Source organism: Triturus cristatus, chromosome 1_2, assembly GCF_964204655.1.
Source record: "Triturus cristatus chromosome 1_2, aTriCri1.1, whole genome shotgun sequence".
Classification (NCBI taxonomy): domain Eukaryota; kingdom Metazoa; phylum Chordata; class Amphibia; order Caudata; family Salamandridae; genus Triturus; species Triturus cristatus.
In genome coordinates, this window is record NC_140580.1 from 548097854 (window position 1) to 548117289 (window position 19436).

The window sequence follows — 19436 nt, forward strand, 5'->3', positions numbered from 1 at the left end:
CCCCTTACCCAACCAACACACCCTACGGACGGTGAGAATTTCGGCACAAAGTCTAGCCGGTAGTGGCCTGTAACAATTTAACCAATGGATTACTTTGTTCTTCAACTCATTATGGGATTCCGTCTTGACCTGCAGAAGCCTGGGAACGCCTGCAGTAATGAATGTATATGGTTTCGACTCTGGGGGAAGAATTATACAGGGAAATTTAAGAAAACGGCTGCCGTCATCAATGTTAAAATGACCAGTTGCAGAGTTGCTTGAATTAGTAACCGCATTGCTGGCTGGATCGACAGACATGGCGAGAGTAGGTGGAGTATGAGATACTTCCGCAACATGTACATTAGGAACAGACAAATTAGAGGATGCGCTAACCTGGGGGGTGGTGCCCCTAGAAGCAACCCCTACATCAAGAACCGTATCAGGGGTTAATGAAATCGTAGGGACAGATTGTGTTACCATAATCTTCTCCATTAGGGACGAATTGGACAACACCATACTCTCTAACTTCTCTAGAGAAGTAGAAAGACGATTAACTCTTTCGTAAAGGGGTAGGAAAAAAGATTTAAGTAGTTGCTCTAAAGGTTCAAGATGTCCAGGGGACAGGGGAGTATGGGATGGCGTAGGACACCCAACATTGGACAATTTGGACACTTTAGCACATTTACCCCTAGGATGCACTCCACCACATTTTCTTTTCCTATTAATTGACGGAAATTTGCCACCCAGATTCGTGGTGTCATCACCAGGCTGCTTGTTGATAAGCAGCGAGTTGATATCACTTGTGTTAGAAGGCTGACCACAGGGTACAGAGGTACTGGCGATGACAGAAGAGCCATCCAACTAACTCAGGGTTTGAGGGGCCACTGGCCCAAGCTCGTTGTTACCTGGTTGGTCGATAAGTGTTTGGGGCGACCTGGAATCAGGGGAAGTAGCTTCCATAATATTACCAAGAGACAATCTCTTAGCAGAAATTTCTAAGGACAGTCGTTTTTCCGTCAGGATGATTTCCTGTTCAAGGACCCTGGTTGCTCTCGTGATAAAATTGTCCAGGGTCCCCGTAACACGACCCATAGTACTGTCCTGCGTGAACTTTCTACCAGACCTAAGAGATGACATTCTTAAAGAAAAAGAGCACACAGAACGAGGGGGCAGCCGGGGAAAAAATACAGGGGGGAGAATCTAAAAACACTTGGTAAACAGTGGAGATATTACAACTACTGCTGCGACTGGCTAACAATCCACAAGTAATAATATAAGAGTAATTCCCACTAGCACAACTGTTCGTATGAAATAGGCAGTAACACCCCTAAGGATATAGACTCGTCCCGTCCACAGCCGTCCACGAACGGCCACAAACGGCCCGCTCTTTGCCCAGTCTTCGCCCCGTGCTATGTCCCGCGCACGTACCGCTAGCGCGTTCGGGCGTGGTCTAACAAAAGAGCAGAAGGACAAGAGGGGGCGGGACTAGGAAGAGGAACCAGGTTTGTCCGATCAGCTGAGTGCTGAGCACCGTGGTCCTCGCAGTCCCGCAGCAGAGCGATGCAACAGCCTTCCCCCTTCTGGCAGCAAAGCGTCCTGGCAGGTCCTTAGGCAGTGGGAGGCACACGGAAAGTGAAGACCAGCCGAGTTTTTATACAATCCAAGCCCTACGAGCGGCTCCTGCAAAGCGGGGGCCGCGAGGCGTTGCGTGATTGGTGGAGGAGGAACGGGAAGAGGAACCAGGTGAGTCCGATCAGCTGAGCGCTGAGCACCGTGGTCCTCGCAGTCCCGCAGCAGAGCAATGCAACAGCCTTCCCCCTTCTGGCAGCAAAGCGTCCTGGCAGGTCCTTAGGCAGTGGGAGGCACCAAGCATTACAAAACCTCAAGGCAAGAGATGAAATTGGAGTGGCAGAGTTGTACCCAAACATTACTGTTAGAAATTATGTTTTTGAAAAATGTAGGTGTACATTGTCTGCAGTTAAACATGTAAATAGTGGATACTGGTTATGTTTTCCATTTGCATGCAATGGGATTTTTGGGTGGGCTTTTAATAAGTTTGGTTTGCCTCACACATATGAATTCTTTTAGAACTTACTTTATTAGTGTAATAATTTTATTGTATTAATCAATTACAATATATATGGTTTGTCCATAGAGGCTGGCGAACCTTCACACACATTTGTGATTATAATTTAGTTTTGTTTCCTAATTAGCGTATGTTCTGACCACGATAACTTTGTGTCAGTGACTTCTCCCAATCAGTTATAATGGCCTACATAATCGAGACTCACACTGCCAAGTTGCCAGACTAGTTGTTTGAATTTTCCCCCATAAAACCTTTGTTTTTGAATAATTAACAGATAGCACATTCTTGAGATCATACTAATTAATCTTGATTAATGTACAATCCTTTTGAAATCAGTGATCTGTCCAAGTCTTCGCCATAGTCTAGGTGTGTTACACCATCATTATCTAACATAGGTGGTAAGCTATGTTCTTCAAACAAAAAATCCAGTAAATCTCCAATGTACAGTGACAATAATAGAAGGGCAAGGGTGCAGTCATGCATTAGTCCATTGAAGGTTTTCATTTTGCAGTCATACTTGTGCTTGTTAATTTGAATATTCAGACAGGAGTGCTTGTATAGCTCTATTATAAGATGTAATAATGAGTGGTCTATTTTCATCTTAATAACTTTTTCCACAGCCGTTTTGGATTCATTTTGTCAAAGGCAGTGCTAGACTCAATATAGCAAGCGTAGACTGTATAGTTGTTAACACTTGCCTAGTGAGTTAAGATGCTCAATGATGTGATGTTGGCGTCCGTTGAGTAACCAGAGCAGAATTGCATTTGGGTAAGTAGTATTAGGTTCTTATCGTTTCCCCAGCTTGCCAGTTTGGTAAGCAGATGTTTGGCAAATAGCTTGCCCTCACGATATAGAAAGGCTATAAGCCGATAGATCTTAGGATCGTTTTTTTGTCCTATTTTGTGGATGCGATGGATAATATAACCTTTCCATGAAGTAGAAATCGTCGCAGATATTAAAACAGGCAAAAATAGATGGACACTCCACAAAGTTGGATCGAATTTCACAACATTGATTGGTAGTCTAATCAGTCGGCCAGCTCTCTAAGAATAACTGATAATTTATTTTTCAGTTATAGGTCTTTTATATGGCCTGCCTCAGTGTTCCATGGGATTAAATGGTAATTCGATGTTCTTTGTGATGCAGTGCCATGCCCAATCAGGGACAGGAATGCCTTAACGTTATTTGATTTAATTAGATCAACAAGTTGATTAAAGCTTCTTCCTGGTAGTTCTCTTTATTTATTCTATCTTTTGCATGTTCAGAAGCTTGGCATGCCTAATCTGGTAGTCTTGTTCAGTTGAACAAGGTTTTTGATAAGAGAGCTTTTAGTTGTTTCCAATAGTCTTTTGATGTTTGTGACCATGATTGAGGTGAAGTTGTTTCATTTGAGGATTGTGATTACTCACTCGTCAACAGATGATTTCAACATTTTTGCAAATGTAGAAATTGGAATAAGAAACATATGTGTTGTCAAGCGTGCTATTTTTATTCACATTTTGAAATGTTCTTTTAGAAGGTTTATCATTTAGAAATCTCTTATTTAGTGAACAGTAACCCAGGTTGAATAATAATTGCAAGTGTAATTCCTATTCATGGAGCACGTCTTTTTATTTTTTGGATTTGGATTCTAGAATATTATATATCGGATCTGTAAGTCTTCTGTTGAGTGAATATTACGAAGTATTTAGTGAATGTTTCCAGGATCACTTCTAGCTTATCTAAAATAGAATAATATTAGTTTTTCCCCTTTATCAGTGACAGTGGAAAAATAAACATATTATTAAGATGCGGTTATGGTGACCATCTACCAGTAAAACTATCAATCTATAAATTGATTTTGAGTTGATATGGATGACCTCATATCAATGTTATTGGTTATTTCAGTTAAAAGTTCTCCTCTCTCACGCGGCAGCGTAGCGTCGTGAAGGAACTGGTGGGTACGGACGGGGTGGTCGTTTCTGGGGACGCAGAGGTAGCGGAATCTTTCCGCAGCTTCTACGAGGCGCTGTATGCTGAGGAGCCCTCCTCGCCGCGGGACGCCGAAGACTATTTGGAGTCCGTGGCCCTGCCGGTGCTGGATTCTGCTCAGGCGGACCATCTGGAGCGGGATATCCATGTTGAGGAAGTGATTTCCGCTATAGCGCGGCTGAAGCATGGTAAGGCCCCGGGTCCAGACGGGTACACGTCTCTGTTTTATAAGGTTTTTTGCACGGCTGTGGCCCCTGTCCTTGCTCGGCTATTTAATTCCTTCTCCGAACCGGGAGCCATCCCACCGGATCTTCTGAATGCGACGGTCTCCGTAATCCCGAAACCTGGGAAAGACCGGGCCTTCTGCGGTTCGTATCGACCCATTTCGCTTTTGAATGTCGACCTCAAGTTGTATACGGGGATTCTAGCGTCCAGGTTGGGCCCGCACCTCCCTGGACTGGTGGAGGCGGACCAGGCTGGCTTTGTACCCGGCAGACAGACGGTTGACAATACCAAGCGGGTGACGCATGTTCTGGAGAAGGCCTCGCGGATCCCGGGGGAGCGGATGCTGCTGTCTTTTGATGCGGAGAAGGCCTTCGACAGAGTTCATTGGCCATATCTCGAGCTGGTTCTCAGGAAACTGGGAATCGGTGATAAGTTCCGCACCATGGTATTCAACTGTTATAAGCATCCTTCAGCGTCGGTGCGGGTCAATGGGTGTAGCTCCGGTGGCTTTGCTATCGAACGCGGCACGAGGCAGGGCTGCCCCCTCTCGCCGCTTCTGTTTGCCCTCTACATGGAGCCGTTTGCTCAGAGGATTCGCAACAACCCAGATGCTATTGGGGTCCAGATGGGCCAATATGTCCACACGGTTAGCCTCTATGCAGACGATGTCCTGTTGACCTTGGACGATCCTAGGAGGTCGCTGCCTGCTTGCATCCAGGAACTGGACGCCTTTGCACGTGTGGCCGGCTTCAAAATGAATATGAGCAAGTCGGTGGCGTTGGATGTGTCCCTGGTTGCGGATACCAGGAGGGACCTTCAGCGGCTCTTCCCCATGCAGTGGTCCTCTGCCACGGTGCCATACCTGGGGATTCTGCTGGCGCCCACATTACCGGAGATGGTTGCGGCCAATTATACCTCCCTCAGCAGGAAGATCAAGGAGGAGCTTGGCCGCTGGAGCAAGGGCCTACTGTCCTGGTTGGGGCAAATCGCGGCGGTTAAGATGACGGTGTTTCCCCAGATACTGTATCTTTTTCGGGCCCTACCTCTCCAGCCCCCGGTGGGCTGGATACGACAAACGCAGGCTGACATCTCCCGCTTTGTCTGGCAGGGCCGAAAGCCGCGGATGAAGAGGGTCCTCTCCACGCTTGCCCCGGAGGCGGGGGGTCTCGGTATCCCGGACCTCCGTAAGTACTTTCAGGCGGCGCAGCTGCGATATCTGGTGGAGTGGAGCAGGTGGGAGTCCGACAAACACTGGCTTTTTCAAGACCAGGCAGTGGCGGGCCGCACCTTACAAGAGGTTCCATTCTTGCGCCGCGCGCATCGCCCCCCTAACCTTTACGCCTCTTTTGTTACGCGGGTCCCCCTGAGGGTGTGGGATGCAGTCTGCGAGGTTCGGGGCCTTACCACCTTCCCTTCGCCGTTCACACCCATAGTGGGTAACCCGGACTTCTCCCCAGGGATGGAGCCGGGAGCTTTTTCCCATTGGGTGCACGCGGGCTGCAGGGTGCTCTTCCAGATCTATGGACCGGAGGGCGCTATTCCTTTTCAGCAACTTCGGCGGGAATTCGGCCTGACGGAGCTGGACAGATTGCGCTACATGCAGGTTTGGCATTGGGCCCTCCAGCCCCAGGTGCGTGACACCGCTGCTCGTCAAATTACACCGTATGAGAGGTGGTTGGTTACCCGGACCTCCGATGCTAAGCTAATTACCGATTTGTACAAGTTCCTACAACCCCCGCCGTTTCACTATTATATCCCAGGGAGGGAGCGCTGGCACAGAGAATTGGGTAGGACACTCAGCCACAAGGAATGGGACAAAATTGCGTATCGGGCGCGGCACTCTGCCTATCATACGGGCCTTACGGAGACCTTTACTAAGGTGTCCACTTATTGGTACTACACCCCGGAGAGACTGTATGAAATGCATAGACACACTGACAGGGGGTGCTGGCGGGGCTGCGGGCAGGAGGGTACCCTCTCACACATTCTTTGGGATTGCCCCGTGCTGACCGCTTACTGGAAGGAAGTTTTGGACGAGGTGGATAAGCACTTTGAGATAGAGCTGCCGCGCTTTCCGGCGTATGTCTTGCTGGGCCTCCCCAATGACCTAATGTACCCACTGAAGTCCCGCAGGGGTAGGCAGATCGCGATTGCACTGGGGTCTGCGGTCCAGAACATCCTTATCCACTGGCGCACCACCACGGTTCCCTCCATTATGGGTTGGTTGCATAGGCTCTGGCATGTGCTGGGAATGGAGAAGTTGTCGCTTACGGTGGCGGGGGAGATAGATCAATTTGAAGAGCTGTGGCAACCCTTCCTAGCGCTGCTGTCCACCGAATTCCGGGAGCTCACCTGCCCGAGGTATCTTAGGCTTCTCAGGCTGACGCCACCGGTGATCCCGGCGGACTAGACTAAATGTGAGACGGGATCCTCCGGGGGGGGGGGGGGGGGGGTGCGGGCTTTTTGGGGCGGGTAAACCTAGTGCGGAGCCATTGGACGGGGGAGTTGGGGTATTGTTTCTTTTTTTTTCCCTTTATTGGGGGGATGGGGGATGGGGGGGGTTGGATTGTGCTTTGTTGAGTTGCTATTGGCTTTCATTGCTCAGATTTGGGGTGTTGGATATGCACGCGGGGATTCAATAGATTGTATTTTTTGCCTTCATTTACTGTGCTTTTCCTCTGGACCACCGAACTACCCTTCACCAACCCTCCTGAGTTGCACCTTTTCTTTTATTGTATTGTATGTAACCCTAACCTCCTATCCCCCTCCCCCATGTTTTGTTTTGTCTTAATAAAAATGCTTTAAACCTAAAAGTTCTCCTCTCAAACGGCTAATTTTTTTTTTTGTGGCCAAAATGTCATATGTAGAAAAAGTTTGATAAATTAAACTGAGTTTTTTCAAGATTTTTCAAGACGGATCACTTTGTATTTATATAAAAATGTTAGATTTTATTTCCACTAGAATTTATCTGTCCCTCTATGTCCGCAATATTAAATGAGAAAATAAAAAAATCATAACACTACATTCTAGCTTCCATTAGTTAGGGATGCTGGAAGGGATTAACATTTGTAGTATTTCATTAATCAGGCAGAATTGGGGTGACAACATGCAGATCAGCTTGGAAGAACTTGTTGGTTGTAATTTACAGATTGACGTAGTCAAGCATATGTTCAAATATATGGATATTTTCTTTTTTCGACTAGGAAAACTCTAGTACCCCATTAGGCCAGGTCAGTTCTCCTTGCCCAAATATTTTAAGCTATTATTTCAAAGGCCCATGCAGTCTTTGTAAATATCTCAGATTTTTGAAGAACAGTAGACATGCCAATGCACTTGAATTTATTTCTTTAAGTTCTGGAAATTGTTTAGTATTTTAAGAATATTTCGGCAATTTAAGATCTCATGATGCCGTTTTGACTTTTGCGTTGCACATAAATCTAGCTTACTTATTTCATATTTATGATCAACTAGTACAATATCTTGGGGGGAAATAATTTCCAATATTTAAACACAATGAATTTATAATTGCAAAGTCCTTTTTTTTTTTTTTAAGGTTGTCATACCAGATTTTAATTGCGAGCCTGATTTTCTTTTCCAAGTAGTCCAATTTGTGGTTAGCGTGCTGGTTTCTGTTTGTTTTTAATTTATGGATCTCACCTTGTTTGGTCAATAAATGGATACTATGATTAGAGTTTGAAAATGTCTTTGCTACCTTCTGCAGTATTTTTAGTATGTTTGTAGTGTCATTTTGTTGGATATTTAGTGATTTAGTTGGTAAGCTAGTTCCTTTTGCAATTTGTTGTGCTAGAGGATGAGGTCCCTTTATCACTATTTGACTATAAGTTGGCGTTGTCAGTCTGTGTAGAAAAAGGAGAATATTTTAATGACAGGCGGTTTGGTCTGTAATTGTATCATTGGGTGTTTCCTGGAGAGTTGGAGTTAATTGAGGTATTTCATTTTGGCCTGGTTAGTTAAAGATCGGTAATATTTGTTATTCACTGGTTCATGTTGATTGTGATGGACATTTTGTTCACATACCTCTACAGAAAATTCCTTCAAAGACATTTTGTGGTGAAAGACAGAGGGGGAAGGTTCAATGCTGTGGTTCCAGATATGAAACTGGAACAGATAATCCAGAGATCACAGAAAGGCTCCAAGGGAATTGTTCTTCAGACACGTAAAAGTGAATATGTTGCTCAATGGCAGCTAGTTTACCATGAAGTCCTTTCTATTTACAATGTTTTCGGAGAGATGACAAATTGAAAATTAATGGACCATCGTGAAACTGTTCCTCACCACGAACTTGTGTGAAAGAGAGCGGAATGTTTTATGTTGACAGCTTTCTTCATTTCATACAGCAGCAAGGAAACCCCTTTGAAATGACTGAGCCTGTGTGACTACACAACTTCGTGACCAAACAATATGTGGATAACGATATAAAGATACTTCGACTAGATGTCCTGGAACATGGAGCGAAACTATACGTAGACCTGAAGCAGGGGAGATTTGTATTGAAAGAGAAAAAGCTATTTGACATAATCACGAAAGAAAAACGTTTGCGCTTTAATTGCCATAGTAAGAGTTTTGCCCAACCAGCCACTACAGAACAGGTTACAAAAAACAACTTTTGCACGCACATAAAGAGATGGATGTAGCTAAAGAAAGGGGAGAATTTATCAAGAACATTCTGTTGCATGATCTTCTAACGACAAACGCATTATTTGATGGAGATGTCGCAAACAAATCAGTGAAGCACAAACTCTTACAAGAGCTAAAAATAAAAACCTCTCACATGAAGAATTTCAGAAAAAAAGGTATTGTTAGACCTAACATCATTGGCGTGGGTTTCCCCTGTATTTTTGCCTTTACCTCCTGTGTTGCTGTGTGTTTAGTGCCAATGCGCAAGTGCTCCCTTTTGTAAATTGTTGTTATAGATTGGTGTTTCCATGATTGGTCTATTTGGTTTACTGTTTAGTCCCTAGTTCAGTGCACTGTGTGCCCACGGCCTGTAAACCAAATGCTGCTAGTAGACTTGCAGCACTGATTGTGCTACCTACACGAGCAGCCTTGCAACAAGGTCTCATGCCTGCCATCGTGGTGCCTGTGTGCAGTTTAGTGCTGCCATGTCGACCTGGCAAGTGCACCCACTTGGGTCCTAACCTACCCTTTTCTTACATGTTAGTCACCCTTAAGGTAGGCCCAATGTACCCCTGTGGGCAGGGTGCAATGTATGTGAAAGGTAGGACATGCCCTGATGTGTGTGACATGTCCTCATAGTGAAATTCTGCCAATTTCGATTTTAACTATTGTAAGGCTATCGTCCCCATAGGATAGAATGGGGAGTTTGCTTATAACATCTTATAAGCATAACTGCCCATGGGAAAAAGATGGAAAAATAAAGTTCAGAATAATAAGATGCATCTTTTAGTGAGGGTGATTTTTACACTCTGGGTTTGAAAATACCACTTTTAGAAAGTAGGTATTTTCTTGCCTAACCATCTAGTGTGCCTCTGCTAGGCTATGTATTGACTGTCTGGCTTTGGAGTGTCAGGGGCTGGGGATGTGCATTCTCTTCAGGCAGCCACTTGGGAGGTTGATGTGTGTCCTGCCTTTCCAGGGTGGGTCAGGCTTGGCTGAATAGACCTGGGCTGCGTTCAGAGCAGGGGGAGGAGATTTCTTTCACACCTGAATGGGCCTGGTCTTCCAAGGACAATGCAGTCTCCACCTCCTGCCAGGAAGCAGCACCAGTGAGGACAGAACTCTGCCTCCAGAGATCAAAGGATTTTGTATTATAAAAAGAGGGGTCTAGACCCCTGAAATTTAGATCATTCTGGGAATCAAGAGGAACCTTAGCCAAGAAGAAGAGCTGGAGAAACTGAGGAGAAGTACTGCCCCTTTGCTGTGTGCTGTCTGGGGTTGGCCTGCAGTGGTTGTTTCTGCCAAGGAAAGGAAAAAGGACTTTGCTGTGTGCTGTGTCCCCTGCTTGAAGATCTCCAAGGGCTTGAAAGAAGAGCTTGCCTCGTGTTCAGGGACACAAAGACTTCACCACCAGCTCCCCTGAACTGCCTTGCTGGGAGTTCTGATCTGCTAAGAGGTGCTTGCTGCTGTTTGGGACCTCTGGAGGCTGTTTGCCGCTGGAAGCTGGAAAAGTAACGCAACTTCGAGAAGCGCAACGCCGAAGGCCGAGATCACGGATTCCAATGCAGGACCTGCTGTGCGGCTGCAACAAACAACACATCGTGGGATGGCGGCTGAAGACATCAACACAAGTGCCATTGCCGCTGCCACATGAAAATTACTATTCCCACTCCAGTGAGTGCAACAGTAGGGAAAGTAATGAATTAATATTTTAATAAAAATAAATTATCAATACCAATAAAAACGTTATTTAAATTAATTACCAATTGCAAAATATTTAATAATTAATTATAAATAGCAATACATATTATTTAAAAACATTCATGACCTATTAATAATTAACAATTAATTTTCAACACCAAACATTAATAAATAATTTAAAAAAATACCAATTAATAATGAATTGACAGTAAATTAATTATCAATACACAAATATTTTTAATAATTAATTACAATTAAATTACTTCCCACCCTATTCCCCTATATACCCACAACTCGCTACGAATAACAAATCAATACAATTAACATAATTATCAATTAATAAAAATTAATTACCAATTAATACAAATGAATTACCTATTAATAATTCACAATAAATTATCAGTCCAATAAATAAAAATAACTATTTACTTAATTACAATTAAGTTACTTCCCACCCTATTCCCCTATAAAGCCACAAACCGCTACAGAACTAAAACGCAAAATTAAATTAAAAATAATTAATAATTCCTAAAAATTACTTTTTAATTCACTATAATTAAATTACTTCCCACCCTATTCCCCTATAAACCCACAACCCGCTACGGAATTAAATTATGCAAAAATTAAATAACAAATAATTCATTCATTTAAAAAAATTAAACCTACATTACAAAAACTACTATACACTTTTAACATCTATACTAACATACAAAACACTTTAATTTTTTTTCGATATTATTAAAAATTCGATATTTTTTCATGCCTATATTATGTTCTTCGATATTTTGACAGTCGGTATTACTTACCTGCATTTCGATATTTTGTCCATTCTATATTTTGTACTCGATATTATGTCCATTCTATTTTGTTTTTCGATATTGTGTCCAGTTACCGCTATATAAGTAATAAACCCTTTGAAACCCCATCTTCTCCCTCCAAATATCGTTTAACCATAGATCTTCAGCATGCTCTCCAAACTAATTATCTTGGGGGAGCCCATGCTAGTGCAAGGGGTAGATCTATCCAGAGTGCTATTCATCAATATAATAAACTTCAAACCACGCCCACCCCAGATAATGGAGCTCTATATTCAAAGAGTTTGCCAAACAAACCTCTCAACCACTCAGGGTTATCCACATTTGGATCATAGTTTTCTACACACACAAACATGGATTAATCTGATCTTTTCATCTGTAGTCCAGAGTAGCCAGCCACCAAAATAGCCACCCCCTTCATCATACCAGATTATGTTGTATAAACATCTTCCGGGACTCACTTCTGTTTGGCAACTATACAACTTAGCTCTTGCCCATTCAATGCGTTTCCTGCAAAACCACAACATATTCTCTTAAGTACTTTAACTGCTGCAGAATGATCCTTTGCCTCTTCTTTACGCACAGACCATTAATATTCCATTACATGAACATAAGGACATGTTTTCTCATGCTTGCTACTTCATGTTCCCCGCACTACGACTGCCTTCCTGTAAATCTTCCTGCGTATGTCCTGTCCTAATTTGTTGTGGTTAAGGTGAAAAGCAACTTTAAAAAAATAATCCCACATACTCCCCACCCTGTGCACCCTGACTCTAACCCTGAGAAATCCTTCAAATTCCCTCAACTAAAACAGCCATTTGAATGTGTTTGCTCCCTTCCCCCCTTTACTATTCTAACCTCTTTCTTACATGGAAAACATATGATAGTTAATGTTTATTATGCTGTTCACTGCTCCACCCCTACTGGCATGACCCTCAAGGTATTGTTCACAGTATTAATCCACACTTCACCAACCTTGAGTACTTGTTAATCTCTTGAATTGTATCTGCTGCAGCAGTGAATCAGGCTCATCCCCACAGTTTAAGAAATCCATTTTGTTATTCCACATTGCTTTCAAATTGGGGGAAATTTCAACTGTGCACTTGCCACCACCTCTTTAAACTTTTCCATTCTATTGCCCATGTCCCAACACTCCTCTTCTGTAATTCTGTATGCCTCTTATCTTAGAGAACAGAGAAAACCCTGAAAAGTCCCAAATTTAGACTACAATGCCTTGGATAGGATCTCTTCTTTGACCAGGAAACTATGGAAATTAACTCAGAATTTCCTTGGTTTCTCTCTGTCTAAAAGGACTCTCTGAATTTCTGCTTCCAGGTTCACTTGATATATTTCTTCAAAGAGCCCTTCTGGATTAATTTGATAGCAAATGTCTTGATATCCAATCTGATCATAATGCCGGTTCGCCTTGCTTGGCTTTCTAATCCTTCTAGGTTAGCTTATCTAATCCTATTCTTGGCTCTAAACTCAACCAACTCATTGGAGTCCCTGTCTACGTCCGATGTTGTCCTAGCCAGTATCTCTTCTAGTATTGTTTTCCTTGAATCCAAGCTGTCTATTTTATCAGATAATTTGTGGCAGGTGTCACAAATAGCCCTCTAATAACTCTCTGATATGTCAAACTTATTTTTCATTTCCTTTGCTAAGTCCATTAATAACTTCTCTGTTTCACTTCTATTCTCAATGACTTGGACATATGATGCTTAAACAAGGGCACCTGTCGGGGGCATTCAAGTTCCAATTATTTCTGCCGTTTGGATCTGGTTGGGCAGAAATGGTGGAATGTCCCCACCTGACATAGCATCTTCCTATGGCTCGTGTGTTGCCTGTTCACTGTCACCCATTTCTTACAGCACGCCAAAACTGTTTTACACTGGTCCTGGCATGTCTATATTTCCACCTTGGGCCACTGGGTGCTTCCTGGGCGACCATATTTAGGGTATTGGAAAAGTTATTGCAGCCATATCCTCCTCCTCTTGGGAGATCTGAAAACAAGACCTGAGAGAAGGAGTAGGTTTTAGTAGTTTGGATATACTAGGGGATTTGGCAATTTTCAATTTTATGTTCTTGTTTGCCTTTTTTTCTTCAGCCTTGCCTCCTGTTTTACAGGCTATTTCTCCTCTAATCTATAATGTTGGTTAAAGATTGTGCTTAGCCTAGCTCCCTCTTTTGCTGCCCCCCCCCCCAAAACCCCCACCCTCTTCTGGCCCTGTAGCCACCCAAGGGTGCAGATCGCTTGGTCTCATTTGACTAGAGCTGGTATGAGCATAAAATAAAATACCTGAGCTTAGTTGGTATCTATTGGGAGCTCCTTACCCTCGCAGTCCCTCCACCTTCGTTGTACTGGGCAGATTCATGTCTAGATTGCCCTCGCCTTCCCCAGCACACTCCTCTACCATAATGAGGATCGCCCATAAGTTGCCTAGTATACTTGGAAACACTGGCAAATTATCTTCGCTCTGTGGGCTCCAGAGAGCAAAATTATCTTTTTCTGAGCTTGCACCCTCTGATTCTTCTCTTTTGCCAATACAGGGGCTGCAACACCCTTTGGAAATGCTTCCACCAATGTCCGGAAGGAAGTTCTCCAAGCATCCAGGCGGTCTCTGTGCACAGAGTCGAGCCATTGTGGCTCGAGTCTAGCTGGCCACTGGATCCCTCATCAGTCTCTGTGTATATATATGTTTTTTAATAGATCTTCAAAGCCAGCTATATGTCAAAGGAGGGGGGGGGGGAGCAACCTGTTCAAGCATCCCTTAGCGCATTTGGATTGGGAAGGTAATGAGCAGATCAGCCTGCTATTATAATAATAATTCCTATTTGTAAAGCGTAGACATCTGACCCCTTAAGGCTTTCAAGGCGCTGGGGGCCAGCTGCTATGTTTCACATCAATCAATCACAGCCTTTAATTGGATAAGGGACCATTAAAGAGATGGGAAAGTGTGGAGGATGCCCTGCAGAGAGATATACAGTGACTGTAAGAGATGTGTGATCCCACAAGAGTTAACCAACATGAGCAGTTTAGCAGAGAAATAGAGGCCCACAAGCAGTAGTGCAGAGTTCTACTTGGAGGCAAACAGCGAGAGAATTAGGAAGCCAGCAGGTGGGAGCAGTTTGAGTATGGTGAGAAGGAGGGTAACTTATTAGCATGGAGTGTGCCAAGCCACTCATAACGATATTAAATGTATCCTGGCAGAGCTAAAAAAGGAGTTAACGCAGCCAGAGGGTATTTGGACTACTTTTTAGAAGTTCTATCAGGATCTATATCAAGATACAATATATCCCGATAAATTAGATATAGAGAGGTGACTAGATATCATACAGCTCATGGCTCTGTCCCTAGAGGGAAGCTACTTCAAGAAATAATGGAAGACAATATCTGGGAGGCCATTGAAAAAATTAAGAAGGCGAAAGCTGCAGGGCTCGATGGGATACCGAGAAAATGTATGAGAGAGTAGCTAAAGAGATATGCCTCATATTAAAAGTGCTGTTTAACCGAACATTGTTTAGACAAGAACCTCCCCCACAATCTTGGGGAGAACAACCATTGCAGTATTTCTGAAACACAAAAATACCCACAAAATGGGTTAATCCTACTGCTCATTTTCCTTACTATATACAGACTATACTATCTATGCAGTTATTTTGGCCAGAAGGCTGGGAGAGGTGATAAGGCAGGTTATCCACTAAAATCAACAGGGCGTCTTGCAGGGGCAGCAAATGCAGGAGTTAGTTCAGCTCTTAATAGGTTCAATTGATTTAGCTAACATTCGTAAGGCCCCCTTGGCAATATTAACTTTTGACGTGTGTTAGACCTGGCAGCCTTAGGGCAATCTTTCCCAAACCTTTTGCCTTCACCCTTCTATTATGCTGAATTTGTGTTTGTTGGCCTTCGGACTCTGTTCACTTTACCCCTGCTAAGCAGTACTGATGTGTTTGTGCTCACTCCATAAAACAAGGTAAAATTGGCTTATACTTGATTGCCATATTTATTTTACTTATTAGTCCCTAGTAAAGTAGTATACCATGTACCCAGGGCCTGTAAATTAAATGCTACTGGTGGGCCTGCAGCACTTATTGTTCCTTACACTTAAGTAGCCCCTTAAAACATGCCCAAGGTCTGCCATTTCAGCCTGAATGCATTTTTAAACTGAAAATTTGACTTGGCAAAATAAATCCCTTGCCAAGCCCTAAACTGCCCTTGTATTACTTATATCTCCCCTGAGGTAGGCCCTAGGTAGCCCAAAGGGCAAGGTGCATTTAATGAAACGGTTGGACATAATCTTTTATGTTTTACATGTCCTGTTAGTAAAAAAACTCCTACCGTCTCAGAAACTCTACCTTCAAATTTTTTCTAAGTACAAGGTAAGCGCCTACCGGGCCCAATCCACTTTTTGTATCCAACTCGCTCTGCATTGGGATCAGACATATTTTTCGACTTTGACACTGCCCCGCATGACTAGATGTCCGTGGTTCGCGTTTTGATCTTTTCGGTGCTTGTTTTTACCTTAAAACCTTATAAAATCAGAACTCTGGGTCTACTGATTGAGTTTTTGTTGTTTTGGTGTCAAATAATGTATTAAAATGTACTTTGTTTTTCTAAATTGGTATGGATTTTTCTTGTGTTCCATTTGTGTGCTGCTTAAATACTTTACAAATTGGCCTCTAAGTTAAGTCTCATTGCTTTGTGCCAAGCAATCAGAGGGTTAAGCACGGGTTAATTTACTGACTTTAGTGGTTCACCCTGATGGGGATTGTGGCTGTTAGTTGAGCTGGGTTAACACCCCACTCAACCACCAACCCAATTCCTCACAATGTGGCTAAAGTTTTGATCAGGTGCATTGGAATCATTTATGGTCATGCGTAATGCCATTTAGAAATAAAGGTATCTTTATAGATTTGTTAAAACCACTCTGCTCGAACACTACAGCTAAGGGACTAGTTAATGGAGGTTTGACAGAGAGATTTGTTATTTGCAAAGGCATCCAACAGGGATCCTTTTCAATCTATATATAGAACCTCTAGCCCAGAAGGTAAAAGAGGAATCAGACCTCAGTCCCTTTGAGGTACAGGGATACTCTTAAAAGTTAGGCCTCTGCGGAGCTAAACTAATAATATATACCACTAATGCAAAAAAATCACTTCCCAGCTTTAAGAGTCTGGCCAAGCATTTCGGGGCAATATCAGGGTATGCAATTAGCCAAGATAAGACAGAAATTATGGTCTGGAATGAAGATTCTCAGATTAATCTGGTGAAAAAAGAATTGCGAACTTTGGGAATCCTGAATAACCATGATCTCGACCTAATAGCAGAGGATAATTTGAAGAAAGTGTCAAGCGGGATAAATTAAGTGTTTAAAAGATGGCAGAACCAACCTTTGACTATCTATGGCAGAGTTAATTTAACTAAACTGAACATCATTGCAAGGCTTACTTTTCTGTTTAACTGTATCCCCTTAGTATTTGGGAAAAAGTTAATTCATCAGATACATGGGAACATCAATAGTTTTATATGGGCTTCTAAGGGGGTGAGGAAAACCTGGAAGAAACTTCAGAAAAAACTTAGGAATGGGGGTTTGCAGTTGTTTATGACCATGATAGGGACTTATAGAATAGAGACAGGATACCTCTAAGTTTTGAGATCCGAAGTACTTCAAGGTCTTAAAGTCAACTGCAATCACAGGGTTTAACTTATGGGAGAGGTGGTCAATACTTTATTACTACACTGCATTTGTTCCTATATGGAACTCACCTGGGACACCAGAATGTCTGAGGGATGGGCTCCGCTCCCCACTTCGGACAGCAGGGATTGGACAAGTGGGCAGTCTGCTTCACTGCAACACACTAAAATCGTGGGTTGACTTGAACAGGGAATCAGGGGGCAAGCTGTCCAAATGCAAGTATCTCCCACTGCTAACTTAGGTATTGGTGATTAAATGTGAATTGCAAGAACATTTGAATTCTGAGCTCAGCCTAAAAATGTAAACAAGGCACTTGTGAACTGGTACGGACGTTTATGTGTACTAAGGATGAAATTATGCCAGTCGCCCTATAAAATCTGGAAAGGATAATTGCCAAATGACCAGTTGGAGAATTTATGGCAAGAATCTTTTTGCATTTTATATGACATTGTGAATCCTGCTGCACTTAAAATGAGCCATTTGTTTACTTAATATAGGGTATTGTGGACTCCTTACAAAGATAGCTGATGTAAAGGAACCCCCTTATGAAATGTAATCTATAGAGAGCGGATGACCTCCATATATTTATGGAATGCCCAGCTCTAAAGGTGTTTTTTTGGACAATGTAAGTCTGGTAATAGTCGAAGTACTGAATTGAGTTATCAAGGTAGGCCTCCTACTTATGTTTGGAGTGCAACAGGACGAAGGGGACAAAGCAGCATATCATGTGGAAAACCTTGTATTTTATTTGATATAGCAAGCTAGAATAACAATTTGCATAAAATTGACCGATTCCTCTACCCCTGAATACACAAAATTGGGGGCATAGGTAAAGGCAGTTTGTATTTTGGACTTAAGATGAAGATGTACTGTTAACAAGAAAAAGGTTAACTTATGGCCTACTATGACTAAGAGGTTCTGTTCTCGACTTGAATGGGTCCAATGATTATAACGCTTTATCAGATCTCCTGGTACTGGGCGAGTTAAGCAGAGTCATAAAGCCCAAAGGCCCACTCAAGGCAAGCATGGGTCTGGTGTTGGCCTTGATTGGGAGGTACAGATGGTTAACTGGTTACTGGACTTAAGGTGAGGACGACTTAAAACAAACTTTGGCATAGCCAATAGGTTTCACCTTTGGGACCTTAGAAGTGTTAAGCCATGCAGCACATTATCCTGGGTGTTGTGCGGCCATGGATTGAAGAGCTATGAAATTATTACACACTGGGTCACGCAGTCTGATTCAGGAATACATGTTTGCCCCTGGAATCCTTTATGAACACATTCCAAGGCTTTTAAACACACAGACAGAAAGACAAGTGCTTCAATGCAAGTCAACAGCACTAAGATTCTGTGTGCAACTGAATTACTGGAATTTTGAACATCCTATGAAAAAAAGGAGTGAAGTACTTTCCAATGGCGGAGAGGCAACTTTTTTAGTAGGTGGGACTTGAGTCATGCAGTGCCTTGAATGTGTGTTTGAGGACTGTGAAATTAGTGCAATTGTGTATCGGGAGGACATTGGAGCTCCCTGAGGTGTGGTGTGCTGTGAGATCTGCGTGGGAGGTTGAGGATGAGTCTGGCTGCTGTGGTCTGCATGGTTCGTAGTCTTCTGGTTAGTTGGTTGGTGATCCTGGCGTGGAGGGTGTTCCCATAATCCAACTTGCTGGAGACGAGGGCGTGGGTGAAGGTTTTTCTGGTATTGCTTGGGAGCTATTTGAAGATCTTTCACAGCACCTTCAGGGTGATTCAACTGAGGTTTAGAAAAGTTCAGTGAACCCAGGTTCTGAGTCGGAAATGCATCTGTGATACGCAAAATGATTTTTGTGGCTGCCAACTTTGTGATTTGCAACTGCTAAATGGCTTTGTACATCTTGTCTTTTGTCCGTTTTATTAGCATCTCTACACAATATCCTTGTGTCCATGTGCTGTGACATTTGTTGCCCAATCACACATCTCTCATCACCCTTCTATGAGTATTTTGATGTGAATTACTCTGCCAGGATGACCAAATGCTCTGAAGCAGGGCTATGATTATGATGATATGCCTCAATTGATTTGAACATGCTGTGAAAGGTTCCAAAAGTGTTGCGGCTCATAAATACTGTATACCATCAAGTCCAGGGAACTGTAGAAATAAAAACGATGCAACAGATAAGCTGCCCTTATGGGTCTATGTACCTTTTTTGCTGTTATGTGTAATTCCTTGCAACTCAAGCACAATAAAAACACCAGCATGTGTCAGCCTATACATGTATGGTAGTAGCATGTTGTAAATTGGCAGCAATTGGCTTAGCATTAGCGGAATCCATCTTGTATTTAGAGGCT